This window comes from Symsagittifera roscoffensis, chromosome 5 (assembly GCF_963678635.1).
Source record: "Symsagittifera roscoffensis chromosome 5, txSymRosc1.1, whole genome shotgun sequence".
Classification (NCBI taxonomy): Eukaryota; Metazoa; Xenacoelomorpha; order Acoela; family Convolutidae; genus Symsagittifera; species Symsagittifera roscoffensis.
The window spans coordinates 53,302,291-53,308,617 of NC_087066.1; positions in this window are offsets into that span (position 1 = coordinate 53,302,291).

The following is a 6,327-nucleotide window of genomic DNA, read 5'->3' on the forward strand; positions in this document are numbered from 1 at the left end:
TAAATTTAAATGGCGGATTTTCCAAATCATTCCAGGTAGTTTTGCAATCTGACATCCTAGTGGTAACCATAGTGGTAAGGCGTTCACTTAGAAATCGTCAGATCGTGTATTCAACCCCATGCCATGGCAAAGATAGTGTGTGGGCACGAGCTCTCACTTGACCTCTAGCTTCAGGTCTTCCACTGCCTGACCAAATTTGGCTGCAATAGTAGTACCACGTGAAAGTTCTAGACGCAAAAAAATGGCCTTGAGTCGCTATAAAAAGAGCTTCGCTCAACAAAAAACACGGTCTGGAATGTGGGGAGATAATACAAATGGGCCATCCTCGACAGGACTTTTAAGGTCTACTGATAGCTCCTCTGCGATTCGCAGGAACATAGCTATGGTTTTAAACCTCTTAACTTTAAGAGTACGGAGTTATTATTTACAGCTCATAATCGGAATAAATTGCAGAGAATACAAAATTCACATCAAAACCCGAGCAGTCTTCGTGCAAGCTGCAATTATGTATTTCAAAATTTGTGGTGTGTCGAGAAAATATAAATTCAAATCGTATTTTCTCGTGTCCCAAACCCCCTCTCCCCAATTTATGTATATTGGTAAAAATGAATTAGAAATTTTGCTTAATCTGAATCAGAAGCAAAAACAATTGCTTAAAAGCCGGTGGACTCCGACGTGTTCCAGAAACTTGAAACCATGTACTGCTGGCAGATTAAAATAAGCTCTAAAAGTAATCAAAAACTCTAATTCAAAATTTTCACAAAGACTAAAAAAGTACGCGGATAAAAATTGATAAAAGCTGAGTTATTGGCAAAAGTGATGAAATTAAATGTTCAAATGTAAAAAAGCCACGCTTAAATGATAGATAAAGAATTGTTAGTAAAATTTTTTGAAATCTGCGAGTGATGAAAAGAAAAAACTAATTTATTTCCTACATTTATTCCGTGACGGAAAAAAATTGGAAAAACAATACAAACTTTGTATGAAATTTCATTACCATGTTCACAAAAGATGGGTAAAAATTTCCACAAGCATATTAGTTAATATGATATGATATTGGATAATGGTTATTTGCTTAAAACTGTCCAGTTCAGAAAGAAAAAAATTAACTTCGTTTGAAAATCAAAAAGTTACAAAAAGACAATTGAAACAACAATACAACCATAAATGATGCACTTATGTTTTCGCGTTGAAATAGTTTCACAATTTTTCTCTTTCACAAGTTTTACGAAATTGAAAATTTTTTCACCAATTTTTTCATCAATTTTTTTTTCATCAATTTTTTTTCAGCAATTTAAACCATTCATCAATGGCTTAAATTAAGCATAAGCAAGCTTACTCGCTCGCTTTTTTTGATCAAAGTTAGACGAAAAATCAATAAGTTCAAACCAGTTTGTCTCGACACTAGAAGTTTTTGTTGGAATTTTTTTAAATGTGGTGTGAATCGCAAATGAAATGGCTCTAATGAAATATATCACTCAACGCAGTCCGATGATTTTTTGTGGTACCTGAGTTTGCGAATTCAAGCAGCTAAACGTTTTGCGGTATTTCCACAAAAAAAAAAGAAAAGTGTCGAACAAGGATTAAAAACTAACATGGAATTGTTCGACACGATCCAAGGTTCAAAATAACATACTATATTCTGCATGCTTGATATTATCTTAATAGGAATAAATATCTCATCCGATCACTTCATGAGACAGACATGAGTTGCTTTCAATCAAGAGACTGATTGTTTCGAGACCTCTCTAACCCAAGAAAAATCCCCTTTTTTCGATAATCAGAAATTCATACTTGGATAAAAAGCTGTCAGTTGATTTTTTTCATTATTTTGCAAGCAGTAGCTGATTCACGCAATTTTTTGGACAAAATTTTCCAAAAAGTGCATAAACACGCGTCGCAGAAAATTTGGTCAAAATCGGCTCTTTATAGAGGTGGAACCTGATCTAAACTACATTTTATGATTGGATAAATTAGATATTTTACCAATGTAAAGTATTTAATATTAACCAATCATGATCCATCTAACTAACAATCCACTTATTTGTAAGTGCTGAAATTACTTGTAATTTCAGCACCAGAGAGATTTGAATTTAACTTAGAAATTAGTTGAACTCTCCCGAGTACTTCAGCAGCCGCAATAAACCAGTATACCCTAGATCTATTGAGCCTAGCAGAGACTAGTTAAACAACCTGAGACTAGATAGTATAAGAGTAAGATTAGGATCGGTATTAGACTAAGAAGTTGCACGAATCTATCCGGCCGAAAATAAGATAGCGTGACGAGCAGACGGTGTACCCTATCCGAAATTACTCTATGAGTTATACCCATCGAATATAACTCATCTGGTGCGACCATAAGTCTCGAACAAGACCTTAATATCTTAGCATTAACCAATAATAGATTAGAATTTAGACAAAACATTTACAAAATGTTATACGACAATAATTTAATCGAAATGTCTCTACGACTCAATAGATCAGAGCCAATATTCCGAACGATAACAGAACTACCCGAAATTGGAAGAAGACCTCGAACCAGAGACGACATACGACAAAGCAGAAACTTACCATATAGTTATATGATAGTTCGGCAAAAGCCAGAACAAACTTTTGTATTTAGAATACTACTAGCAATGAATTTAGATTTTCATTTGCAAACATAAAATTTTGAAGTCAATCTTCAAAATCATTTCAGGCGCTAAACAAAATTATTAATATACAATAACGATTGATAAAAAGATCTCAGATCGTTTTCCAAAATTCTGCAGTAATATACAAAACATGTTTGAAAAATATTTATTGAAAAATCAAAATAAAAATTAGTAGCATGACAATAAATGATTAGTAATTATAAATCATCCTGTTGTTCCAGCTTCATCGCCTAAACATAACAGCAATCATAAGCTCACTAATATCATAAAAATACTAAATCTATTCTTTACACAAATTTAAAACATTTTAAACTTAAATTCACTTAATTTTAAAATCAGATCATCAAGGCTTATCCTTGGATCTTAAATCATTTTCTATTTAGTTAAATTTAAAACTTGATCATCAAGGCCTATCCTTGGATCAAAAAGAACAACTTTGTTCTCCCCCACCCACTAAACGAGTGTCTAACGACCTCAAACGTCGATTCACTATCCAACCCTTTCTAAAAACCCAGGACTAATAGAAATGTTTGAACAAAACTAATCATTCAAATTAGGATAAACAGTGAAGAACTTCGGTTATTCATCCTTCACTTTATCCCCCCTCCTACCAGACCCAGGATAAATCTTAGACTTAGTAAGTTTAAAATAGTATCTAACGAACTACTCGCGTTCTAATTATACCTGAACCCTGTGGATCGATTTACTATTCTCCAACCCTGAACACAATCACTACCCTTAAGTAAGATTAAGTAAGTTAACACCTTAGCTTATACTAGCCACGAGAAAGTATAAAATCATTCTTCGGAATCGATATACTTTTCTCCCCAACCCTGAACAAATAGACCCAGGTTAGGCTAACAAAAAAATCGTAAGGACTAACAGTTTAAGCAAATAGAAATCATTTAACAACCTTTTGCATCCGTCATCCTAAACCTTATGTCATTTAAAAACCTAGGAAATAAACAAACAATCGTTTTACACAATTGTGAAATAAATAACAAAAAATACGACCTTGTAATCACACCTCATACACAAACAGTTGGATACATTAGAACAAAACGACAAACATTAAAGAGAAAAATAATAACTAAACAAAGACAAATAACACGAAAAAGATTTTCAAAAAATCGAAACGCATTTTCAGAATCAGAAACCAACAGTTTAGACGAACTTTATAAACTAAAAGAATCAATAGATAAAAATTGCCCAATTCACGATCAATTATATTTCTCTGACTCAGAAACAACTTCAAATTCATCAAAAAGAGGAAAAAGAAGAATAAAAAAGCAGTATAAACACAAACCAGTACATTTATACAATTGGAATCAACCAATTAGACACATTGATAATTACATATTAACAGTCATCGAACGAAAAAATGAGCTCAACGCACACCCCAGGTGAAGAAAGTCCAGATGATGATGATATTTTCCCCTTTATCGTAGATGCAACCACTGATAGAGGACAGCATATATTCTGCAAAAATTTACTCTTAAATTTGTTTGAACCCGGAATCAGTCCATGTAAAACAGAGTTCCCAGATGTAAAAATCAAAAGACAAATTATCGATCACTATCTAAAAGATATATGTAACCTAACACAACAATACGGAATCTACTCCATAGAATTCAGCTCACCAAACCAGAATCACAGTAAATATATAATTCAAACAGACGACCTTGATTTAGAATTCTCAAAAGTATTCTCAGAATATATAAAAAGCATCCAATATCATAACTCACAAAGAGCAAACTCCATATTCACCAATGAAGTTTTTGCGATAATATATAGTTATATCTCGATATTAGAAAACGAAATCCAGATACCAAATGTCTCACCAACAGAAACATCTAAACATATAAGAGTACGACATGAAATCACACTACTCTCTAGTTTTCTAAATATAATTAAAGAAAATTTCACGAAAGATGAAGTTTCACAACATACAAAACACGACTTACAAAAAATCTTGGCATGGTTCATAATAGATTATTTCACACATAATATTGATTTAATTTCACAAGCAAGAAAAAATTTTAGACCCCAAAACTCAAACGATGATACTGCCATCACAGAACAATCAGACTATGTTTGGGACCCCGAATGGTCTCATCCCGCATTCATAAACTTCCCACAATCAATCTCAAGTCAAGCAATAAGTACGATATCTTATGTAAGAGATTATGTACGAGTAATACCATTAACCATTGATGCAACACCATTAAACTATAATACATTTTTACCCGATATGCAAAATAATAGTTTAAACTCTACAGTCATACACAATGAAAACCTCAATGGAACTAGGAATCTTACTCAACAAGATATCCAGACACCATCACACTTCATAAATGAAGAAATCGTACACACAACAACTACACAACAAAGTATTTCACCAATACGTCCAAACTTAACAACACCAAGAAATACAAATTCTTCACAAACACAGGTAACATTACAATCAACCGTTAAACCTTCGGTTGCCCCAAAATATTCACACATGGATTACCAAACATACAGACCCATGACAATACCGCCAAAAACACGCAAAACGTTCACTAGAAACAACTTTGCAGACCATAATTATAATTACACACATCCATCAAAAACAAATTATCAACCACGAAAAAATTTTAGTAATTATACAAGATCACGAAACTGGGATAACCCAATGGCACCACCTAATTCAGTAAATTTCCAAACAAATTTACATCCTCCACAGGATCGTAGTGAAAACTATCCATTTTTTCAACAAAATAAAAATAAAAAACAAACATCTTATCAAATGGATTACTTATCCTCAGATGATGATTTCTTACAACCAGATATATTTACACCCTATAATCAAGAATATCGTGGACAAGGAATACAGAAACCACATACATATCATAGAATTTTTTCTCCACAACCAATAGATACACAAATTCAACAACCAATTCAACAACAAAACCCAATTAATAAATCTTTTCAACCAATTCAGCAACAAAACCCAATGATTGCAAACTCGTACCAACCAGCACAAATGCAAAATGAAATACCACTCCCATATTATCTTCAACAACACGAAATAACAAGAAATCAACTTTCAAATTTTTCTCAAATGCCAAATGCAGCAGAATCATTACAAATGACGATGAATCCATACCTTATGGGTGGATCATCAATAACATCAAATAAACCTTTAATGGTATTCACAGGAACAGACCCTGAATATTCTGTAGAAGACTATTTAAATGCAGTCACAGCAAATTTGATTTTAAATATAGGACCTGAACCAATTAATACGCCACTACATCAAAACTGGATACATCGACGCACAGCGTTAATACAAACAACTCTAGATGGCGCAGCCCAAAAATGGTTTTCAGTATTGCCTATAGAAATAAAATCAAATTGGAAAAGATTTACACAAGAATTTTCAAAAATGTTTGACTCCGAAAGAAACAAACAACAACAAAGAGTTTTATGTAATGAAATTCGCAGATTACCAAACGACACCATCAAGCAATTAGCAGTGCGAATCGAAACACTAGTTCGAAAAGCATATTCATTAAATACACATGACTATAAAAACACAAAGATGACAGAAATCTTAATGATGACCTTAACACCACAATTAAGGAAAACAGCAATAAAAAAGAGAGCATCCCATCCTTCGTCCATTCGAGAA